This window comes from Tiliqua scincoides, chromosome 8 (genome assembly GCF_035046505.1).
Source record: "Tiliqua scincoides isolate rTilSci1 chromosome 8, rTilSci1.hap2, whole genome shotgun sequence".
NCBI lineage: Eukaryota > Metazoa > Chordata > Lepidosauria > Squamata > Scincidae > Tiliqua > Tiliqua scincoides.
Genome location: NC_089828.1, coordinates 58,843,237 through 58,867,860, shown reverse-complemented (window position 1 = coordinate 58,867,860; position 24,624 = coordinate 58,843,237). Strand labels below are relative to the sequence as shown.

General features: G+C 49.8%; 1 pseudogene; it reads left to right on the top strand.

Moving 5' to 3' along the window:
• The first annotated feature begins 23,916 nt into the window (after positions 1 to 23,916).
• LOC136659683 (5S ribosomal RNA) lies at positions 23,917 to 24,036 on the top strand (annotated as a pseudogene).
• Positions 24,037 to 24,624: the final 588 nt, after the last annotated feature.

Sequence of the window (24,624 nt, the reverse complement as noted above, 5' to 3'; positions counted from 1 at the left end):
GCCCCCTTTGAGAAACACTGGATGAAAGAGTCCCCATTATAGACCTAAGATTGATCAGACCATAAATCTGATCAATGATATTTAAAAGGACAGCACAAAGACCAGATTTAAATGTATGCAAAAGCACTTTATTTCTAACACAAGGATGATTCTAGAACAGTAGTGTAGCTAAAGGGGGTGCAAAGCACTAAGTTTTGCAGGGAGCCTCAATGCAGTGTGCAAGTGGCCCCTCTCCCTCCCCCTTTGGAGCCATTCCGGGCGCTAGAGCAAAATGGAACCTTTCTGAGCCATACTTAGGACTCCAAATGTATTGCATTAGCTGGCTCAAACAAGGTGTGTTGCTATTCAGGTCACGTCAATTCAGTACAAAGTCTTCTGCACTGAACACTTGTTCAGGACACTCTTTTACAGTTGCCACCCCCCATTTCACCTTCCCTGCCAACCCTCCCTGCCAGCCTCTCAGCCAACCCTCATGGGACAAATAGAATAAGCCAAGCCAGGTGAGGGTCAAGTGGACAGGTAGGAGACCTTACACTCCAAAGGATCCTGGTTACATCCCAAATCGGACACCCTGAAAATAAACCAAAACTGCAGGACCAGCAGTGATATCAATGGGTACCGTCAACGTGGAGTCCAAGTCATGGCAGGTGCAAGCAGTTTTACCTGTGAAGTGCTTTGCAAACTGGGCAGAGTGAGCACCTGAGCTGCCCTCCTTGCTCCCCTGGGCAACCAGATGAAACCAGCCCTGGACAACCCAGGAAAGCAAAGCAGGATGCTTCTCTGCAGACACAACAGTGGCAGAGAAAAGGGCCTTCTTTCCTGCCATCACCACCACAGGGCCGGCTCTACTATGAACTCTAACCCACTTTCTGTTGAGTGTCATCATTTTTCTGCCCCCATTACTCAAGAAGCCTGCCAAGTTCTTTAATTTCCTGCAGCTCCTTGGAGACAGAGGGAGCTTCAATGGCCCTATGGCTTGGCAGAGGTCGTCCAGGAGCAATCTGATCCTTGGCTCTGGCTATTTCCTCTGTCCAGAGGGCTTCAGATGAGTCACATCCCTGGCAACAGGAAAATCTCGCAGAGCCCTCAAGAATCCTTCTAGATCCATCAGCCTCAGGGGGTGGACCATGCAGTTTGGCCCTCTTCAAAGGGAAGGGGCTGCCAGGAAGTGATCCATTCATGACAAAAGGGTGATCATAGTCTCCTCCACATACAAATCACTATCCACCTCCTGGGGTTGTTTGGCATATAAAATTTGGTACATGCAAAGCTTCCTTTAACTGATAATGACTTGGTCCATGGAGCCTGGTATTGTCTCCACTGGCCTGGGCAACCAGCCTCCCAGAGCAGTGATTCTCTGGGTTTTCCAAAAGGGGTCCTTCCCAGCTCTGCCTGGAGATGCCACCTTGCATGCAAAGCAAGTGCTCTTCTACAAAGATCTGACCTGACAGGGGGGTGGGGACCAGCACATGCTCTGTCCTGAGCAGCTCAGAGGAGGGTGGGCTGAAAATGCGGTCCGTAAATAATAAGGCAGGAGAGAGCTGGGCCCATCCTCTCTTAAAGAAGAGACGTTTATGGGGAAAAACAGAGCCAAGAGCAGGAAAAAAACATCTTTCACCAATTGAGTTTCTGCCCTTGTCCTTCTCTGGGGCTGCTCTGGGCAGCTTGAGCCATGTGCCGGAGTCCTTCCTGCTTATTTAGTGCGATTAGTACAGCCTGACAGACAATCCCCAAGTTGCCATCAAAGGCAGTTATTAAAGCATTTAGTCTTCCTCTGAAATCACATCCAGACTTCCCTTGTGACCACCCCTGGCAGAGCGGGTGGAGTGGATGGCCGCTCGTACTTGGGAGAGTGTTGTGGGAAAACCTCATTAGGCCCTCAGGGGCCTTCAGTGGATGCCATCAGCATCACTTCCTGCAGAGAAGCCTTCCAGAGCTCACTCGGACCTCCCCAGGGCTCCACTAGAGTAAGTGGTTGGTTTGTCAGGTGACTGGTTCTAATAAGTAGCATCAGATGCTTTGTCCCTGGACCTTGAACAGGCGAGACTCTGGCTGCGGCAGAGAGCTAAGAAGACAGAGATGGATGGACTGGAATCATCACAAAGCTCTTGGGAAAGGAGACTGTCCAACCTGGAGCTGTGATTGAGGAGTAAAGAGACAAGACCGGGTATGGTGGTAGGACCAGGCAGCGGAGGAGCCACAGACGCAGGAGGAAGAGACAGAGGTGGACTTCTCTGTTTCTCTTCCATCAGAATTTCACCCATTTTTTTTCTTTCATTTCCATTCTGTTCTCTTCTGTTACAAATTATGTGATATTGAAAAATGGATGTTTTTTCATATATTTTCATATATTTGAAACATTAGAGCCAGGATGGTGTAGTGGCTTTGGGAGTTAGACCTGGAAGTTCCATGTTAAGAACATAAGAACATAAGAAGAGCCCCACTGGATCAGGCCATAGGCCCATCTAGTCCAGCTTCCTGTATCTCACAGCGGCCCACCAAATGCCCCAGGGAGCACACCAGATAGCAAGAGACCTCATCCTGGTGCCCTCCCTTGCATCTGGCATTCTGACATAGCCCATTTCTAAAATCAGGAGGTTGCGCATACACATCATGGCTTGTACCCCGTAATGGATTTGTCCTCCAGAAAATTGTCCAATCCCCTTTTAAAGGCCTCCAGGCCAGTCGCCATCACCACATCCTGTGGCAAAGAGTTCCACAGACCAACCACACGCTGAGTAAAGAAATATTTTCTTTTGTCTGTTCTAACTCTCCCAACTCAATTTTAGTAGATGTCCCCTGGTTCTGGTGTTATGTGAGAGTGTAAAGAGCATCTCCCTATCCACTCTGTCCATCCCCTGCATAATTTTGTATGTCTCAATCATGTCCCCCCTCAGGCGTCTCTTTTCTAGGCTGAAGAGGCCCAAATGCCGTAGCCTTCCCTCATAAGGAAGGTGCCCCAGCCCTGTAATCATCCTAGTTGCTCTCTTTTTGCTCCTTTTCCATTTCCATGTTCAAATCCCCACTCAGTCATGATGCTTCCCAGGTGGCCTTGGACCAGTCACTCTCTCTCTCTCAGCCTCACCTACCTCACAGGGGTGTTGAGAGGGCAAAAGGAGGGAAGGAACTATGTACATAAGAACATAAGAACAGCCCCACTGGATCAGGCCATAGGCCCATCTGGTCCAGCTTCCTGTATCTCACAGTGGCCCACCAAATGCCCCAGGGAGCACACCAGATAACAAGAGACCTCATCCTGGTGCCCTCCCTTGCATCTGGCCTTCTGACATAGCCCATTTCTAAAATGAGGAGGTTGCACATGCACATCATGGCTTGTCACTCGTAATGGATTTTTCCTCCAGAAACTTGCCCAATCCCCTTTTAAAGGCATCCAGGCCAGATGCCGTCACCACATCCTGTGGCAAGGAGTTCCACGGACCAACCACACGCTGAGTAAAGAAGTATTTTCTTTTGTCTGTTTTAACCCTCCCAACACTCAATTTTAGTGGATTTCCCCTGGTTCTGGTGTTATGTACACCCTGAGCTCCTTGAAGGAAGGGCAGTATAAAAAATGTGAAAAGTAAATAAATAAAATTAAACATATTTTGTACTCAAGAGTTGGTATGATACTACATTTAAAGTCCAGATTTAAATAGACTTTTTTATGCAAACCGACGGAATGAACAGAATCTGTAGACATGTTTGCACTTTATACAATCCAATCTGTTGGGGAACTGGGTGGGGGGTCTGGGACCATGGCACCCATCATGAATGTCAGCAAGAGTGCAGTTCTCTCCCAGCTCTAGAAAAACAGGCAGGGAGCAAGCCAGGGACGTCGGTCCAATAGGCACAGGAACAGCCTGGTTGATTGGGCCGAAGTTCCACCACTCAGCCCAGCATCCCGCTTCCAACACTGTCCCCCGTGATGCGCCCCCCCTCCAGATTCCTGCCTCCGGCACTTTTATTGTGAATACAGTGGGAGGCAACTCTTCTCTCTCACCCTGGCTTTTGCCAGTAACTGCTGTCACCAACCTGCTTCGCAAAGGAAAAAGCAAGACTCCTGACTTGAGACAAAATGACTTGTCTAAGGATCCTGGCCAGGAAGCAGCCCAAGGAAAGATGTTGTGGAGGGAAGGGGTCTCTGACATGAACTCTCTGTTTTCTTTCTGCCTCGCCATCAATGAAGCTCAGAGTAGCCATAGCAACCAGGCAGAAGGAAGGAGGGAAACTTTGCCAAGAGAGAGGAATGAGGGAAGAATCCAGATGTGAAGGACCCCCCCCCCAATCCCTCTGCCCAAACCTGCCAATCAATACAATATGAATTGGGTAGCCGAGGGGTCAGGTGGACCTGGGTTTGGATCAAGGCACGCAAGGCTTGGTCTCCGCTGACAAGCTCTGAAACGAGAGCCTGGACTCCAGCACGAGCGGTTTGTGCATGTGGCTCTCCTGGCCCCACAGGGATGGATGCCCACTGAAGGAGCATGGACCTGTCCTGTCTGGAGACACACCAAGAGATGCACAGCTCGGGGGTCACCAGTTCAGTCTGGACCATCCACAGGTTGTTGTGCAGTGCTTAGGGCCGGCTACCACTCCCCAGCCAGCCTGCTGCGGCCTCATCGAGCCCAGAGTCCACTTTTGCCTCCAGACCGTCATTTTTGAACAGGCCGTCAAGGTGAGTGCTGCAAAGTTCACTGCTGCCTGGCTCCTTGCAGATTCTGGCTGCTGCAGCGTCATTTTGAAAGGCTCATTAATCAAAAGTCAATTAATTCTCCATCGTGGGGGCAAATAACAAATACCACCATTCAACATCACTTCTTTTTCTCTTCTGCAGAAGTGTTTCTCCAATCACGGTGAAAAATGCACAATTAAACACTTCATTAATGTCCCGCGAAGGGGAGGGGGTGGCTGGGGCTATTTATCTCGGTTGCCATGGAGCTGAGCGGCCCCAGACGGCCAGCAACAGGAGCGAGATCATCGAGGAGTGCAGTGAACGTGGAAGGAGGCAAAGACAACCTGGAAACGTCCTTCGTCAGTGGGGATGCATCAGTCGGAGGAACGAAAGGATTCCCTCATTCTGTTCATTGCCACCAAGTCCAGTGGCATCGCCAGAGGGGGTGCAAAGCACTAAGTTTGCAGATGCCTGAACATGCTGTGCAAGCGGCCTTCCTCCTCTGCTTTGGGGGGTGCGAAGCAGAGACATTTGCCTCTCTGAGTCTTCTCAAGCATTCACCCCTGTTTCGCTCCCCCCCCCTCACTTGGAATGGCTCCAAAGGGGAGGGCCACTTGCAGAGCTTTGCACCCCCTCTAGCTATGCACTAAATGGGTGAAATTCTACTGCAGCTGCATTCTGGTTTCTAGGACTGGTCTGAAAGACTCTCCCCGCCTACTCCATGACATTCTCACTCACTGAAAATGGTGGAAGGGGACCTTGTGCATTTTTTGTGGGGCATGGCAAATTCCAAGAAAATTCTCCACCCCCTGCCTGCTGCCACTTTTTCCCCAGAAGCCCCCTTGGGTTGCAGCTGCAATGTGACTAGTGCTGATCCAAGTGGGCCTGATTCACAGGTGATGAAAATGGAGGGGTTTATTCAGTGTATGGGTGAGTGCAGAATTCTCAAAGGCTTGTAGGGGCAGCTCAGTGCTAATTCTTGGTGGTGGGGGTTAGCCTGTTCTATTTTTTTTCACAACTATTGTATGTGTTCACTAGAAGTGATGCAAAACCCCAACATCCAGGAGGACTTTAGGCAAGAGCATTTCAGAAGTGAATTGGCCCATCTATGAGGCCAACTGAGGCAGGCAGTGGATGAGCAGGCGATGCCTGCCTCTGCCTCCACAGCTCCCCCAGAGCAAATAAGGAAGTGTGGAGAGGATGAGAGGGTGGTCTAGACCAGGGGTGTCCAAAGTTTTTGGCAGGAGGGCCACATCAGCTCTCTGACATTGTGTCGGGGGCCGGGGAAAAAAGAATTAATTTGCATTTAAAATTTGAATAAATTTACATACATTTACATAAATGAATATATTAAAGATGAACTTATATGAATGAATGAAGGTCTTGCAATAGCTCAAGGCCTATAAAAGGCCTTGCACAAAGCAAGGCTGGCCTTTCCTTTGCTGCCTCTGTTGCATCACAGACGTGAAAAAGCAAGCAGTGGAGGGAGCCCTCATCCCACAGCTCACGCGAGAGGTCAAACAGTCACCCTCGCACTGAGAGCAGTTGCATCGGGCCAGTGTGGGCTCCAACAAATCCCTGGAGGGCCAGAGGCTCATTGGAGACTGGGGGCTCCCTGAGGGCCGCATTGAGAGGCCTCGAGGGCTGCAAGTGGCCCCAGGGCCAGAGTTTGGCCACCCCTGGTCTAGACCATCAGTCCATTTCTGAATCCAGGGAGGGGGGAGGATGGCCGCCTAGGACATGCCAGCCTCTGCCACTAGGAGGTCTTGGACCAGCCCTATTCCAAAGCATCCATGATGGCAGCCAAATAGTTTTCCTGAAACTAATAAAATGTCTCCAAGGGGCAGTGCTTTTTTTGCAAAAAAAATAGGTGCAGGAACTCACAACTTTTTATTTATTTATTTGTTTTTAAACCATTTTTTATACATGCGCGCGCGCGTGCGCGCGCGCACACACACACACACACACACACGTCCATCCCGTGTGAGATCCCTGGTAGCAAAAGCACTCCTGCCACAGCTGGAGTGAATCACCCCATTTTTTTTTAGGTGGGGAGGTGCTCCTTTGCGCTATAGGAAACTCTCTCCATTGGGCTATAGGAAAGCCTATACAGTAGTTAAAGTGTTCAGAACAAATATATAAGGTCTTCAGCCCAGCTGGTGGCCATCAGTGCCTCAAGTGTTAGTTCCAAACACTTTGAACTTAAGACTTCTGGTGGCTCAGTGGTTAAATTATAGATCTGTGGAGCTGGAGGCCTGGGGTTCAAATCCCACTGAGGAATAATTTTTTTTTTTTTTAAGGTGGGAAGGTGCTCCATGGCTGCAAAATATAAAGGTTGGTTGCTAGTTGCCAAAAGGGGGGCCAGTTGAGGCTGCAAAACTCCTCAAAGTTCAGTCCCAGGCAGGCTCTTTTTTTAACTTTTTTTTTTTTTTAAGTCCCAGGTAGGACTTAACCCACAGCCTCCAGCAGGGGGCTCACTCCAGGAGCTTAACTGTATAAGAACCACCAGAGGTCTTAGATTCAAAGTGTTTGGAACTAATACTTGAGGCACTGATAGCCACCAGCTGGGCTGAAGACCTTATATATTAGTTCTGCACACTTTGACAACAGGCTTTCCTATAGCCTAATGGAGAGAGTGCTGGGCTGTGGAGCACAAGGTTGGAGGTGGAGGTTCGAATCCCTCCCTAGCCAGCAGAGCAGAGCAGAGCGGGTGGTGCAGGCAGGGGGGAAAAAAGGTGGGGGCAGAGAGGAGGGAAAAAAAGGTGCCGGAACGCCATTCTGTTGCGTTCCATTACAAAAAAAAGCCCTGCCAAGGGGATTTTAAGCATTCCCGACTCGTCACTGGATTTTTCACTTGGAATTCTGAGGGATACCCAAAGAATCTAGATGTTTCTAGAACTCCATCCAGAACCCAAAGACTCTGAGGAGTTTCTACATCCCTAGATGACCACTGGGTTTAAATTAGGCACATTTGCCTAACTATTTTAAGTTTCCCCAAATGCCTTTCAGGTCAGTTTTAAATCCACAGCATTGTTTAGCCTTGAGGGTCTTCTGCCCACCCCACTCCCACCCCCAGCACCCATATTTATGTGCCAGTCTTTGCTGAGTTCCCCTTTGGGCACTGAGTCTCAATGTATTTTGCAGGCAGTTCCTCCAGTGGCAACAGAGCGTCCGACTGCTCCGGCCTGGGGCTGGCATTCATATAACGCTGCCTGTATACTGCAAAGGTCTCACCCGGGGAAGCCGATTCCCTGGTCTATTTACACTTATTGATCGTGAAACCGTCCGTGGCAGGGCTCACTGACCTGGAACGCAGACAGAGTGAGGCTGGCAGCCCGAGGAGTGTGAGCAAGAGATCTGGGTGCCTGATCTTCACTTTTTCACACATAAAGAATGTGAAGAGGTGTCAGTGGATGAGGCTCATCGGAGTGAAGTCTCAGATGGATGCAGGGAAGCAACTGGTAGGGTGAAAAAGACCCTCCATGAGGCCATGATAAAAAGTTCAGAAGAGACCTGGGGGGGCAGCTGAGCATGTTGGTTCCAAGTTCCTTTTCTTGGTGTGTTTGTTTCTCAGACCATAAGAACTTAAGAACATAAGAACAGCCCCAGTGGAAGAGGCCATAGGCCCATCTAGTCCAGCTTCCTGTATCTCACAGCGGCCCACCAAATGCCCCAGGGAGCACACCAGGTAACAAGAGAACTGCAAGGCCTCCTGGGAATTGCAGTTTAAGAACATAAGAACAGCCCCACTGGATCAGGCCAAAGGCCCATCTAGTCCAGCTTCCTGTATCTCACAGAGGCCCACCAAATGCCCCAGGGAGCACACCAGACAACAAGAGACCTGCATCCTGGTGCCCTCCCTTGCATCTGGCATTCTGACATAGCCCATTTCTAAAATCAGGAGGTTGTGCATACACATCATGGCTTGTACCCGTAATGAATTTTTCCTCCAAAAACTTGTTCGATCCCCTTGTAAAGGCGTCCAGGCCAGATGCCATCACCACCAATGTGGCAAGGAGTTCCACAAACCGACCACACGCTGAGGAAAGAAATATTTTCTTTTGTCTGTTCTAACCCTCCCAACACTCAATTTTAGTGGATGTCCCCTGGTTCTGGTGATATGTGAGAGTGTAAAGAGCATTTCTCTATCCATTCTGTCCATCCCTCTACCAGCAATGTTCCAAATATAGTCCATCTTCTCCAAACCTTGACCACAGGGGTAGCATCTGAATTTGGCCAGATTATGGGCCCACCCCCATCAGAGCATCCACCCAGCGAGGACAGCATCATCTGTGTAGTAGGGGTGCCTGATGCACCAGTGGGGACCCTTGGGCCCAGCAAGAGCCGGTCAAAACCAGGGCCATCTGTTCCATTTCCCCCAAAACATGACTCATTCATTTGTTCTTTTCCTTGGGGATCCAACCCACACTCTAATTTCTTCTCAGATTTTCAAATTCCAAATTACTTAGGTTTTTTTTTTTTTTCACCCTGAAATGGAACTGATGCTTTAGGAATCCCACCCACCCTCACAGTTCTATGGTTGCTTTTTAAAAAAATGAAATCCTGAACTGCCTCAAAACCACTGTAAGCGCATCGTCAGTGGCGTAGCTAGAGGGGGTGCAAAGCACTAAGTTGCACAAGGCAAGCTTGGCACTAAAGAGGACTTCAAAGTGAGTTTCTCGGCTCCTTGCAAGGAGAAACATGGGATTTTCCAAGGGAGGCTACCTGAGTGTCTGTAAGATAGTGTTTCTCAGATGGTTCTTCACATTCTCAGGGTCTGGCACCAGCAGGGCAACAAAGGATTGGAATGAGGGTAATCTGCTTGTTCCCATTTGGGACATCCTGGATATACTGGTTGAGACTTTTCAAGACGTAGTGGAATAATTTATTAAGGACTGGCTCAATGGCTGGGCTAAGATCTGTGCATGCCAGTCTGTCCTCCAAAACTGTGGTCACGAAAATCAGGAGTCCAGTTAACCGCCCTGTATTCAGGGGAACATGTCCCTCCTGTATGTTCCTTTTGGTTTGTTAAGACCATCTATGACCCACGTTGGAGTTTTAGTCCTTTCTCAGTTGGTCTGCTGGCTGGTGTTGCTACTCGGTTTTTAACTTAATATTTTTATTTTCTTCTGTAAGTAGATGCTGGGACGATGATCTCACATGAGCAGCAGATCAACCCAAATCAAGTTTGCATACATCCTCCACATGGCTGCATTGGGAAGGCTTTGAATCAGGAGAATCAATGGGAGAAAAATGAAAAAAAGATGGCCAACCCCCACCTTATTAAATTGCTCTTAATCTGCTTAGCTGGTTGTGTTTTATAATTGTATATTATTGTATCCAGTCGTTCCTCTGCTTCAGCATCCTTAGTTGGGTAGCAGGCTAAGAATCAGAAGGAGAACGAAAGATTCAGTCCTGCTCGGATAGCTCAGTCCTGCTCCCCACTTACAGCAGCAGATCTTGCAATCAGCTGCTGCATGTCCATTGATGATGGCACAAAAGGCAAGGTCCTGTCAGGCGCCCTGGAGCAGCCAGAGCGTTTGATCAGAGGCTCTATGAGCCTGCCCACCACAGAGCCCAGCCTGTGCTGGCCCCAGGAAGTTTTAGTTGGAAGCAAGGCAGGTCCCAGGTGGGTGGTGGGAGAGCAGGGGGAAGGGGGTGGGCCAGAGAGGGTAGAGCTTGATAGCAGAAGTGCATGCCAGACCCTATCTCCCGTTTTCCAGCCTGCCTGTCCGTGTCCTCACCTTGAACATGTACTGAGAAGACCCATAGACAGACTGATGGCCTACCCAGGAGTAAGATGTTCATTGTCCTTCTGCTCTGCCCTCCGCTTCAGCATGCAGCGTGTGCTCCGTTGTGAGGGAGGTTCAATAAGGGGAGCTAGCAGCAGGGATCAAGTGTTTTCCTCCCTGAACCGGCAGAGCAGTGGCATAGCTAGGGGGGTGCAGAACACTAAATTTTGCAGGCACCTGAACATGCCATGTAAGCAGCCCCCTCCCCTTCAAAGCCATTCCAGGAAGTGGCAGCAAAACAGAGGCAAATGCCTGGCTCCGAAGGGGAAGGAGAGGGGCCGCTTGCATGGCGTGTTCAGGTGCCTGCAAAACATATTGCACCCCTTCTAGCTATGCCACTGCAGCAGGGCATTGTCAGGCAGAGGGAGCTGTTGACCCTGACTTTGCTGCACTGCAGCGCCACCCAAATGATGGCTGCTGAGGGTACTGCAGCTTGATTTAGTATATAACATCGCAAACCAGACTCTTGTGCATCGCCTCACCTCTGCCTGGTTTCTTTTCTCTTCCAAAACTTATGGCTTCAGGAACCTGGCAGACCCAACCCCCCTAATGTCTGAAAGTGCCTGGAACAGGGTTTTCAACCATGATTGCAATACGTAGGCGGGTGGGTGTGGGAGAAGGTGCCCCCTTCATGGATAACAGTGCAGCGTCAGAGTCCTCTCTGCTTAAGACTGTATCACCTCGTTCTGCTTTGTGTGTGTTCAGTGTGCCAATCATAACACAGGCAGAGAAGCAGAGACAGCAACAATTCTGGGAGTGTCAATCAACACTTTTCTCACAACCTGGATTTGTTCAGCCCTTCTGCTCTCAATTAACACCACCGGTGTCTCGGGTGCCTGCCATTCCTTGTTGACTTCTCCTGCTGGCTCCCTAATCTTTAATGTTTCCGATTATGAAATAAATAAATGCTGTCCCATTGCTCTGCCCACTTCATTAATCATGGGATATAAGTGAAAATAATTGTGGATTATTAAACCAATTACTGCATAATCGTTGGCACTAGCAAAACTCCATTAATCTTTATTCGGGCCTCTTCGAGTTTGCATCCTTCAAGGCCAATTGGGCTAATTTGGAACTTGGGAGGGATGCAAGGAGATCAGATGTGCAAAAGGGTGGGTGGGGGGACACTTTTCTGCTGTTCTAAAAGAACCTGAATGTAGAAGGGGGCAAGAGAGGGTCAAACATAGCCATTTTTAGTTCTCAGAGACAATCTAGCATGGCACAGCTGTTGACAGCTGGCCGAGGTGGTGCTCTGCAGTTGGCACCCAGTTTTGGGTCTGCAAACAGAGAGGATCTGGGTCTTTCCCTGCCAGGAGTCACTACTGAGACCTCCTCTCCACTCAGTTTGAAATGGTCTGAACTCTGAGAAGCTGCCTTATCAGAAATTGTTTCAAGCTGTTCTCTCCCAGCGTGTAGCAATGGCCTGTATTTACATGGCTTCTTCAGAACCAGAGTTCCCAGTACCTGCCATTGTGGAGATACTTGGAGACCCAACCACTGCTCTCCTCAAGACAAACGTGGCAGAACAGTCGGGTTTTAGAAATGGATGAAGAATGACATTGGTGCAAAAGGTTTTCGCACAGATGCAGTATGGAACAAGCAAGATAGGAGTCAGGTGGCTAACAAGGGTTGTGACTTACCTGTCGGGCCCAAAGGCAGCACAGGTGCGTGCTTGGAACCAGGCAGAACCAGAGCAAAGCTGCTCAAGGAGTCTACTACAGACCCAAACTTGAATGGGAACCCAGAGGGGTCAGGGAACATTGGCAAATACTGCAAGACTACCACCCAGGGGGACGGCATCCTTGGGACACCTGGTGCACTCTAACTGGTCACTCAGCACCCCAGTTCCAGTCCCTCCTGTCAGTGGCATAGGTGGAGGGGGTGCGAAGCACTATGTTTTGCAGGGAGCCTCACCACAGAGTGCAAGCGGCCCTTCCTCCTCCACTTTGGAGCCATTCTGGGTGGGGGGAGCAAAACAGAGGTGAATGCTTTGCTCTGAAGGGAAGGGGGAGGGGCCGCTTGCATGCCACGGTGAGGCTCCCTGCAAAACCCAGTGCTTTGTACTCCCTCTAGCTACACCACTGCCTTCCGTTCACAACCAGGAATTCATAAGGTGGCCTCAGACAGATCCTTTCCGCTCAACCTCAGTCTTCCCCATACGCAGTATGAAAAAAAAAAGCCTGCTCACTTTACAGGGAACCCGTAAAGAGTAGATCATGCTAATGCATGCGAGGCCCTTTGCACACTCATCATGCTACACAAGTACCAAGTGCTGTCGTAATTTTAGACAATGCACGGGTGTCACTTCCAGAAGGGATGTCTCTTCTGAGATGGTTTTTGCTGCCTGCAGTCCTTATTCATATTGGTATTAAATATCAAATATCAAATAAAGTTTAAAAATCTTTTCCCCATGAAGCGGGGGTGCAGTCATACGCTCTCCACCTATTTTGCAATCCATTAATTAAATACTGGAGAAACAGTGAGGTATTTTGACCCTTCTCTTCCATCACAATCTTATGCATGTCTGCTCAGAATTAAGCCCCACTGTGTTCATTGAGACTCACTCCCAGGAAAGTGTATATAGGCCTCAGCCTTGATTGCATATTCAGCCTCAAGCACAACCATACCTCTCACATGGTCTCCATCCCGAGAGCTGGCAGTGATGGCCCCGTCTTCCACAAGTCCTTCCCAGCGACCTTCCTTTGCAATTCTGCTGTGTCTCCTTGAATCCTGCTGGGTTGCTTCTGGTGGATGCTGTCGCCTTGCTCGGCCCTGGTGGGTTGAATTAAATTCTGCGCACTGCGGCCCTCGTGAATTACATGGCTCTCGATACATCACCATCAGAGGCCTGCTGTGTGTGTTCTTTGGGGCTGTAAAGCACAGCAAGCAATTAATAAAAAGGGATGTGCCCCCCCCTTCTCTTTGGAAAAATGTCTCCAGCAATGGCCCAGGCTGAGTTATTGGGGCCTGGGTAGCCATCTGTCACGAGAGAAACCGAGATTGGGTGGGGAATTTTGACACAGTGGAGACCATGCCCCAAATTTTGCAGAGCCATGAAGCTGCTTATCAGATCGCTGGCTTGTCTAGCCCAGTCCTGTCCACTCAGACTGACAGCAGCTCTCCAAGGTCTCAAGGAAAGGTCTACCCTAGTTTCACCACCAAGGTTCTTCTAACTGGAGCTGCTGTGGCTTGAACCTGAAACTAACTTGCAAGCAAGCATGTGCTACCACTGAGCTGTGAACACCCAGGTCCATGCTGACCAGATTCCACAGTTCTAGCCAATGAATGGCAGTTTCTGAGATCTCAGGCAAAGTCTTTCTTTTGCAACTAGAGATATTGGAGACTCAGTTATGGAGCTCTGGTCCCCTTCTCCCGCCATGCATCACTCCTTACATGCATCACTGATGCCTCTGTAAGACTGCATTCCCAAAAAAACACATGGTTGATAACAAAGTACAAAGGAGTCTATCAGTACCCCATGGGCCATATCAAAGCACCATGGACAGCGCCTTCTGATGCTCACCTCCAGTATACAACCTGCAATTTAGCGGAGTGAAGGTAATTACTTTGCAATGAGGATGGCTAACCTAATAAGGCTGAGTGTGGGTTAGAGAGGGTTTCTTGTGAGCACTTAGCGCGTGTGACTCATACCTCCTGGAGGAAACGATCTTACATCTTTGATAAGCTACAAGTCGGAGGCTTCCTTCCAACACATCTCCCAGAAGTTGTCTCATCAATTATTTCTCATCTCGCCAGTGTCCAGGAAGTTTATCGCATATACTTTTGTGAAGCTGCCCTGCTGGGCGCCGTCACTCTTGATCCAGCATAGTCGCCAACCCAACTAGTTTCACCAAAGGGAGGTAACTTAGAACTTGTTTGGTGGGGGCAGCTTGTAAACCTACCTTCTTTCCTTTGATTTGATTTGAGGTTTTCCAGAGACCACCTTGAGAAATGTGGGTGGTCTTCTCAGAACATTTTTTTTTTTGCTTTTTTAGACAGCGTCATGGCTCAAGACTCAGATGCCCATTGATGAGAGGAAGTGCCATAAAGGAGGATGAGATCAGGGACCACAGCACAGGATGAATGGACAGAATTAATCACCCCAAGATGTGGGGACAGCCACAGCTTTTCAAGAGGATTGGACAAATGTATGGATAACAAGCCGCTCCATCTCTCTTACCCATGAAGGCTCTGTGCTCCCTCCAGGTTTAGAGCAATGTGCTTCTGGAGAGCGCTTGGCTCCCCAAATAATCTTTCTGCCAGAGATACTGATGAAAAGTGGCACCCCAAGGACAGTTGTGTCTCCATCATCTGCACCTGAGATGACCATCATCTGGCTCCAATGACTCATCCCTGGAAGGTTCTCCCAGATGCCACCACATGCATCAAACAGTTTGGGCAAGATTCTCTGCAACCCCCTTTGGTCTTCTCCTGCTTTGGAACTGTTTCTTAAACTCACTTCCAGGTCAAGAAAAAGAGGTTGTGTTGGCCAGGAACTGTGGGGCCTCTAATTTGATTTCCAAGCCTCATCGCTGGGCTAACACATCACAACCTTTGGGATTCTCTCATGCGCCTTCCCCTTGGGCTGAGCTGATGAGCACTAAAAAACGGCATCCAGTTTAATCAGGATAAAACACACCCCCACCCCCTTTCTTGCCAACTGGAGCAGAACATCTTTTGTTATCTGTCAACCAGCAGTTGTCTAATTTTCCTTCTCCTTTCCCTCTCTTCTGCCTGCGAGAGGAGCTGAGCGGCAAAAAGGCCATCTCTGTCTCCACTGATTCCAAATGACTGACAAGGATGGATGCAGACAGCTGGCTCAGCAGATTGACAATGGGGTCCATTGCCTTCCACCTTGAGGTCACTGGTCTGAATCTGACTCCGCATTGGCCGTGATGGGAAATCGTTATGCAGTGACAGCTGCCTGATGGTCCATGGTGGGTCTTCAGTCAGCTCCTCATGGACAGGTGTCCACTGTTCAGACAGACATGGCCACGCTTGGCTCTAATTGATGGCCCTTGTTAGCAATCTCGGTCTAGAATGCCAAGTAGCCACCTCAATGCCAACCAGAATGTATCAGAAGGGGGAACAGTCTTCTGAGTCACAGCATTGGTCCATCTAGCTCAGGACTGTCTCCTCCTCTGACTGGTTACAAGTCTCTGAGGTTGAAGGCAAGGGCCTCTTTCCCAGCCTTGTTGAGATGTTTGGGGAAGACTCCTCCATCTGCAAATGCTCCGCCATTGTTATGAGACCCCACAACGTGTGTGTGTGTGTGTGGGGGGGAAGGCTCATATATTGAGTGAATGTTCTACCACTGATTTATGAGCCCCTGCAATGTGGGTTCCTGCAACTGTGGAAGCTGGAAAAGTTTGTGCTTTAGCACCTATTCAGCAAGCAAGTCGTGCTATTCAGCAAGCAAGTCGTGAGACATGATGCTCAAGGATCTTATGTACAATACCCAAAGCAAAGAGCATCATTTGCTCATGATGCGAAAAGGCTTAGCTGCCCACATGATCTGTGTCAGCCAGGCTTCAATCACAGAAGTACAGGAAGTTATCTGGTACGGAGACAGACCCTTTAGCCGTCCAGCTCTGAATTGTTACCTTTGCCAACTAGTGGTGGCTCTCAGAGATCTTCTCAGGCCCCACCTGGAGATGCTCTCAGAGACTGGACCTGGGATGGCTCCACTGCTGAAGTTGTTGCCCCCTGCATGTACAGAGCCCACATCGAAGTTCATAGTTAAGAATATACAAAGAGCCCTGCAGGATCACATCAAAGGTGCAGCTAAAGACCAGCATCTTCGCCATAGCAGATGCCTCCAGGAAGTCCCAGGAAGTCAGATCCCTCCAGCCAGATCTATCCAAGAAGTCCCCAAGCACAACATGAAGGCAATTGCCTCCCACCATTGCTCGTCCCCCAGAAACTGGTATTCACTGGAATTTTGCCTCAGAACACACCCCCATTCTCCGTGCTGCCTAGTCCCCCTATGGAGTGCCTACTCCAATGGGAGGCAGGAGCTCTAGAGACACAAGACCACAAGAGACACAAGAGCTTGGTGAGGTTTCCCCACTTGAGATGCACAGGTGTCTTTGGAACATGACCTTTGAATTAATTTGAGATGGTCCTTCTGGTACGAACATCTGAATTGTATGCCAGTATTCATGTGGGCTGGATCCACTGCATCCCCTGAACTTTATAGCTGATATGAGCAGCGCCCTGCTGGATTGGACTGCAGGTCCACCATGTCCAAGACCTTTCGCCTGTGTCTGCAAGGACAGTGTTCCAGCCCTCTGACTCTTTTGGTTGCCCTGTTCTGCACCCAACCATAAGCTCACCACTCGTTCTGCAGCAAAAGCGGCCTCCTGCTGCAGGACATTCATTTGTTTGACTCTCCGGGTGGAGTTTAAGGTCTCCTGTTTCTTGCAAGCCAAATGGAGTGGCTTAGTTCCTTATATGGCAACCCAGGCCTGCTCACTCTACACCCTCCCCCTTGCCAGCTCCCCCTGGTGCAGTTTTTAAGGGGAAACTGGTGCTAAGAAGAGAAATATTTCTTACATTTAAGAAATTGCTGTTGGGATGGCAACAAGTTCCCCTTGGTCTGCCTCAGCACTCTCTCTTTCTTGGTGGATGAATGGTGGGGCCTGCACATGGGCACTGCTGCCTCTGTTCTTTCTCCAGTGAGCACAGACTCAAACATACCAAGGCCTTTCCCCAGGTCACTGGTGCTCCGGGTGTGTGTGTGTGTGTGTGTGTGTGTGACTTGCAAATAATTCCAGGGTCACCATGGAAGCAGACAAAGGACTGATGAAAGAACATCCCAGGTTGCCCAGCTGTAAGGAGGGACCACGAGATTTTAACAAGGGCAAGTATTGATCCCTTCTTCCAATGGGATGGCAGCTCGTATGTTGGGAACCGCAACTGGCTTGTGGCCTGATTCAGAGCTGGTGTCAGCATGGCACTGTCCTGGGCCAACAAGAGCATCTGCCTGGCCTCTGAGAGCCTGGTGAAAAAATATGGCAACCCACACTGTGGCCACTAAGAAACCACTGAAGGCAGCACTACCCGATCTGGTGGAGGTTTCCCTTCACAGTGGAGGTGGCCCACAGCTTCCTTCAGCAACCAAGTTGATGGCCACCAGCTTTTTTTTTTTTTTTACCCCAAATGCAATGTTGTGTCATTGGACACAGCAACGCGGGCCAGGTCATTGCATAACAGATCCAGAAAGATGGATGCCGCCCCCGGGATGGCATCTCTTACTTTAAGTGGCCCCCAAAAAACACATGCACCAAGGCCCCCCACAAACCTGCACTCAGGACCATTCTACCAATAGCATAGGTAACAGGGAAGGAGGAGAGAATAAGGTAGCAGGTCCTCACCAGCAGTTGATGCCAGTTCTCTATCTGCTTCATTGCCAAGGCTGCCTCCATGCATTGGGATGCAAAACATTTGCTCTGCACTGAGCTCTGGTCGGTGGCGTAGCTAGAGGGGGTGTGCAAAGCACCAAGGTTTGCAGGGAAACTCACCGCAGTGTGCAAATGGCCCCTCCTCCCTTTGGAGCCATTCCAGGTGGTGCTGCATATGACCAACGAGTCTTCTGGGGATTCTCTACTACACAACTGGGAGGAAAACTTCAAAAAGACAAAGCTAGCAAGACCAGCCTCCCCCCCCCCCCCACATGTGAACCTTCTAACAGACACAGGCTATCCTGCATGCTCAAGGACTCTGGTTTTGGCTGCCTTCCCTTCCTCTGCCTTCTGCTCAGCTTAATGAACTAGAGGCTGCTCCAAACTCAGCCAGGACATTAATATCACATCGAGGCCTGGAGAAGACAATGTGTCCTTCTGTTTGAATGTAGAGAGGGAGAAGGGGGAAGAACAAGGGGGGCCCTTGCTGGGAAGTGATGAGAAGCTGAAGCACATCAGAGGAAATGTCCAATGCCAAGTTGAGTCAGCCTCCACTCTTCATTGAGCCTGACTCATTGCTTTCTCCATGGCAGTGGCCCTGACCCATGTTCAGGGTTCAGACAGCATTCAGTTACCAGGGTTGACTGCCTAGTGCTGGAGGAAGGGTTCCTTCAGAATGGGAACCTGTCATCTGACCTCTTTGGAGATATCCTCCCTGGTCATATTGCCTCTGTCTCTTTCAGGGTCAAGTGTTGGTAGCCCCCCTGGAACTGTGGGTACATCTCTTACCAGCTGGAATTGGGAGTTGAAGGGGGAGGCTTAACCAGGCTTTATGGGGGCCTGGAGTGGGGAGGGCTGAGGCTGGGATCTTCCTGTCCCATTTCCTCCCACACAGGATCTGTAGTCTCCATCTTTCCTCTGAAGCCAATGGAGCTGTCCAGAGTGCTGACGTAGCAACACAGCCATCCCCCAGGCGCGGGGGGGGGGGTGAAACCAGGCTCAGTGATGAAGGGCTCTCTGCTGTCAGGTGTATCGTGGGCCAACTGGTCTGGGCTTTGTCTCAGACCCCTCCCCCCACTATCTCTGTTCCTGGGGCCCAGGCTGAGAGGTGCCTTAAGGGAATCTGGAAGGATGCAGGATGCAGTAATCCTTCTCTTTGCCAATTGTGGCAGCCAGCCAGGCCCTGAGCAACCGGGAATCTAGTCATTAAGGCAAAACAGCTGCAGCCCTTCAGGGGATGCTACACTTTGAATGCAGCACAAAATGCTGATCTCTGCCTTGACCACTGACTGAATCTCCCTTGCAAGCCTGTCTCTTCAGGTTAGATGGGCAGTTACTATAAAACGGAGGGTTTTGCAGGGATGCTGGTGCCCAAAGTAGGGAACTAGGAGTCATAGTTGCGTTTCTAGCTCATCCTTCCTTCTCTCCTCCTGCCCTCTTCTATCCTCACAACAACCCTGTGAGGTAGTTAGGCTGAGAGAAGGCAGCTGGTCCAAGTGATCTTCATGTCTCAGCAGGGATCTGAAACCAGGTCTCATACTTGAGCTTCTCCAATGAAGCTGCTTGCTTCATTATGCTTTAGCCCTTTGTATTGAAAAGGGCTTTGAAGGCGCCTTGGGGAGACGTGAGGTGGGAGTGCTATGGCTAAAGATTAAATCGAATAAATAAGCCCAGTCTCTTTTAAGTCAAAGAGCCATCCATGGAAACTGGCTGTTTTTGTTAATTCCAAGAAGCTGACAAGCGGCCCCCATTCCTCAAGGTGCTTTTCACCTTCCCTGCCTCCATTTGTCTTGTTTATTTTCTGCCATGTGCTGGGTCATGCCTCTGCGAGAGCGGGTACCGCTAATACACCTCCCATCATGACAACAAGATCGTCAAAAAGAGAAGTGAGGCGATAATGGGGCCAGGAGGGAGTCTGGCAGGAGGGGGGCCCCAAAGTGAAAGGGAAGCAGAGAGACTTGGTTATCTGTGCTGAATGAGCCTGGCTGAGGCCTCTCACATCCATCTCCTTGCTTCCCAAGCTTGTCAGAGGCTGATATTCTTATTGCCATCTCTATTTCCTGGGATAGAACAACAGCAGTGAGGTAGGCCAGAGGATTGCTCCTCCTTGGCACCCTGAACTCAGGACTGGGGCAGCAGCACCTGGGTGCCCCACTCTCCTTGCATTGCTAAGACAGCATGTCAAAGAGAGAGCCACTAGTGCAGCGGCGTAGCTCGAGGGGGTGCCAAGCACTAAGTTTTGCAGGGAGCCTCACCGTGGCATGCAAGGGACCCCTCCCTTTCGGAGCCACTCCAGGTGGTGGGAGCAAAACAGAGGCATACACTTGACTCCGAAGGGAAGGGGCCCCTTGACCGCTGCAGATATGCTCCCTGCAAAACTTAGTGCTTTGCACCCCCTCTAGCTATGCCACTGCACTAGTCTGCTCTCCACTGTCCTTCAGTGCCATTGCTGGTCAGGGGGTGGCATTGCAGTTACCTTTGAGGGGATAACTGTAATGCCAAGTGACAAATATTAGATCGCATAGGGAATCAGTAGTTCCATATGGTTCCCTGGAGCTTCTCGCTGTGACTGGACTCCTCCAGCTCAGCATCCTTCAGGCGCAGACCAAGTTGCTTCCAGCCTGTTTATGACCCTTCTCCTCCTCCATACCCTGCTTGCCTCCACAGTGCCAGCTTGGCAGGACTACATGCAGCAGAACAATGTGGCAGAGTTCTGGGGTGTCAGAATGGGCTGTACCATTTCAAACTGCTGTTACAGGGTCGCACTTTCTGCATTTCCCAAAACTGCCTTCCTGCAGGCAGAGAACCTAGCACAGCAGGGAGGAATATAGGCTGGAACCTCTCCCCCACTCTGCTAGTTTACTCCTTGCAGGGAGTTTTCCTACGGAGGTGCCTTCCCAAAATGGTATCATCCCCCTGTGGCCTGAACTGGTACAGTCCCTTCTACTGTCTCAGGATTCTGCTAGCTTGAGGGTAAGATAGTAGTAGAAGATTGGACTGTAATGCTTTGCTGAATGTTCTCCCTGGGCCTGCATGTAGCAAACTAGCAATCCAAAGAGAAACCTAGCTGGCTATCCACACACATCCAGTACTTGCTTCTCTGAAGGAAGCCAACTCTCTAAGTGGTGGTGTAGCTAGAGGGGGTGCAAAGTTTTGTAGGCCCCTGAATGGCTCCAAAGGGGAGGGGAGCCACTCTTTAAATTACCACTCTTTGTGTCACTCCGGTGCAGCCTGCCCAGTCAATCCCCCTCCTTTAAACAAGGACCTCAAAGATCACTGAATTTGTAGACAGGTTCTGTGTACCTAAATCTTTTATTTTAATCAATTGAAAAGCCTAGTGCTTGACCCACCACCACCACCACAATGATGAAGTTGTAAGCATAAGAAGATGAGGTGAGTCTCACTGAAATCAGTGTAAAATGATAACACATCAAAACAATAAGAAAACAAGCAGAAGCAAAAATTGATTCCAGATCCCCCAAAGAATGATTTCCCCCAAAGAATGTTTAGCAAGAGGTTATGTTGGACACCTCTGGCAAAAAATCCCATAATTAAGTGAAGAACTAATTCCTTTTGATGGGTTCAGGACCTGCATTTCATCGAGCATCAGTGAATTTAAGAAGCTGCCTTCTACTGTCAGATCTCTGTTCTGGAAGGCGTTCTGCAGATCTCAGGCAGAGAAAGGCCCTTCTCCTCACCTTCTTCTGAGACTCTCTTTTGCAAAAGATGCTGGGGTTTGAACCCAAGACTTCCTCTTTTGGAAAGGGAAACCACCTGGATCCTACCAAAGGGCTATGGAGCTACAGGCCAGCAGAGCTTCTCTTTGGTCTGTGTGACCTCCAGGTCCTTGGCAGCTCATCACATAGCTCAGCCTTGTAGTGCTGAGGTCACAATTGCGCCATCAGATAACCCCTGGTCAAAGACTACATCGCCCAGGACAAACTGCACACTGACCTTCGAGGAGGTCTCTCTTGCGCTGGACAGAGCAGAAAGTTGACCAGGATGTTGGTAGGTGTTGAGGGCAGGCCTGCCTGTCCCCTCCCCATAGTCTTCTCTAAGCTAAAAGAGCTCAATGAGGGGCCCCAAAACATGTGCCAAGCTGCAGTGTAGCTGATGGTGGGTTGGCATGCGGTGGGCATTGTTGAACTGAGAGCGAGACGTGGGCTTGGCAAAGATGGTACATAAAAGGGTTGAATCTCAGTGCAGGTCCATCTAAGCTGTTTCCAAGACTGGATGACCTGATGCTCCTCTAATCCACAGCATGGAACTGAAAGCGGTTCTTTCCCCCAATACGTCTTAGGCCTTAATTTCTTTTTTAAAAGTACCGCTTGGTAAACTCTGGGTAAAAACACAAGAAGAGCCCTCCTAGATCAAAGTCTTGCCTAGTCTGGCATCCTGCCTCCCACAGTGGATAGCCAGGTGCTTCTCTGATGGTAGAAGGCAGCAGCACTTTCTGTGGTCCTCGGTAACCAGCACTCAGAGGGAGGGCCCATTCTGTCATCATGGCTTCTGGTTGTCACTCAAATCCATTCTCAGTTAATTTGTTTAGTGCTATTAAAGAACCATCGCACCAAAGAGCTAGCACTGCATCTTGTGGCAGTGAGTTCCATTGATCCATTCTGTGTTCTGTGAACCAGGACTTCTTTTTACTGGGCCAGGAACAATGGCAACTGGCCACTTCATGGAGTGCGTGGCTCACGTGGCGGTGGTGTGGGGATGGGATGCAAAGTCCGCTGTTCATAAGAAGCTGTTTTACTCTTGCTGCTTGGCAGCCTTTTTTCTAAGCCCCACAAGCTTCAGCCTGGCTGCGTCCAAGGAAGGGGCTCCTCTCCTGGGGCACTTCAGCTGCCCATCTCTGGACCCTCTTTGGTTTCCGATATGCCTCTGGAGTCAGGATGACCAGAAGGATACCTGCTGTTCAAAAACTGGCTGTGCCTTAGATTTTCTTAATGGCTTTGATGCTCGCAGTGCTGTTTTTCAACCATTTAAGTAATAATACCCAGCCTGGCACAGTCCCTTTAAACGGCTGTCGCACACGGCGCTCTCATACCTCAGATCTCTTTCCTTGATAGGTAGAACCAATTTAGGCTCCATCAATGTGAATGTGAAGTTAACATTTTTCTGCTCTCGCTCTCTCTCCAGCTGTGAATTACATTGCATTTCCTTCTGCAGAATATCATCTCTCACTCTATTAGAGGGTCCCCCAAACCTGGAGCGGTTCTTTTGCAGAGCATCGCAGAAGCAGTTTGGATTTTACTGACAATGTCAGGACCGGCCTGTTCGTGAGGCTGCCCGAGGAGGCAAACTGACCTGGAGCACCCGCCGCCCACCTCTACCCGCACCGAACGCCCCCCTCACACTCCCCACCTTTGGAAAGGAAGAGCAAGCTGAGCGGAAGAGGGAGTGGGACGTGTTTTTGATACTGCTGCTGCCTTCTTCGCAATACTCCTTGGTTCCTTTTTAAATCCAAAGAGTGGCTGAAGTGCAGTAGACGGAGGTGCCAACTGCTATGTGGCATGGCCAGGTGCCACTCAAGTCAAGGGGCGACAGGACTTAGCGTGCGGTCTCCATTCTGGAAGGTGTTGGATGGACCCCTTCGCCAATGTCAGGTTGGCAGCCAACACCCTGCGCCAACTTAACTACCCCCACAGGCACCTGGCATCCATCAGTGCACAGAGCAGGCTACTCACTTCTTGTGGTGGTGGCCAGCCCACGCACGGTAGTCTGGTCATGTTTGCAGCAGCCATAAAGGAGGCTCCTTGGGTGGAACTGGGTGGCATTCTGGGTGGAACTGGGTGGTATTCTGCCACATACTCCCTCAATAGAATTGGGCCATTATAGCCTGAATGGATTGGATCCAAGATGGCTGAAGGACCTCACTTGCATAGCTAAGGAAGGTGGGAAGTGGGAGAACAGGGCCCCAGTTGCAGGCCACTGAGCGGCCGATGGTTTCTTTCTCTTTTTTTTTTTTCACTTGAGGGGCAAATTCTTCTGTGAGCTCTGCCACTGCCTGAAGCCCAGCTCCAGAGAAGGCCTTCTATGGAGATACCTTGTAGGCAGCAACTGTTACCCTGCACATGCCTGATCTCGTCTGATCTCAGAAGCTAAGCAGGGTCAGGCCTGGTTAGTACTTGGATGGGAGACCACCTGGGAATACCGGGTGCTGTAGGCTTATACCAGAGTCTTTCCAGACTGACCAACCAACCACCAGAATTCCCTCCCAGGAGAGATCAGCTCTGCTGCATCTCTGTTTTTTCAGTGGCAACTGAAAATGCATTTCTAACTTCCTTCAGCTTAGAAAGTCATCCTCTGGTGTCCGTTTCAGTTTATTTTGCTCACTGCCTTGATAATTTGATTTTTTTTCTTAATTCATTTTTGCTACTCTCAATATTGCAACTGCTGTAATTATTGATTTTGTTCTTTTAATTGCTGTTGCTTGGAAAATCCTGTGGTGAGCCACCTTAGGCCCTTCCAGTGGGTGGTGGGAAGGTGGGACACATATATTGCCAATAAATAAACAAGCACTGTGGAATCAGTCAGATTTCTTGACATGGTTATGTCACTCAGGCATGTGAGGATAGTGAAAATTAATCAGCTGCTTGAATAAGACAGGGATAAGGTGGGAGAGGGACCTGACGTTGCCACCATTATCTCTTCTGTGGTTGTGACAGAAGCAGTGGTTGTACTGCTGTTGGATGGCATTTGCTACCTCCTGTCCCCCCCCCCCCCCCGGTCTTTCAGAATGCACTATGGTAGTGTT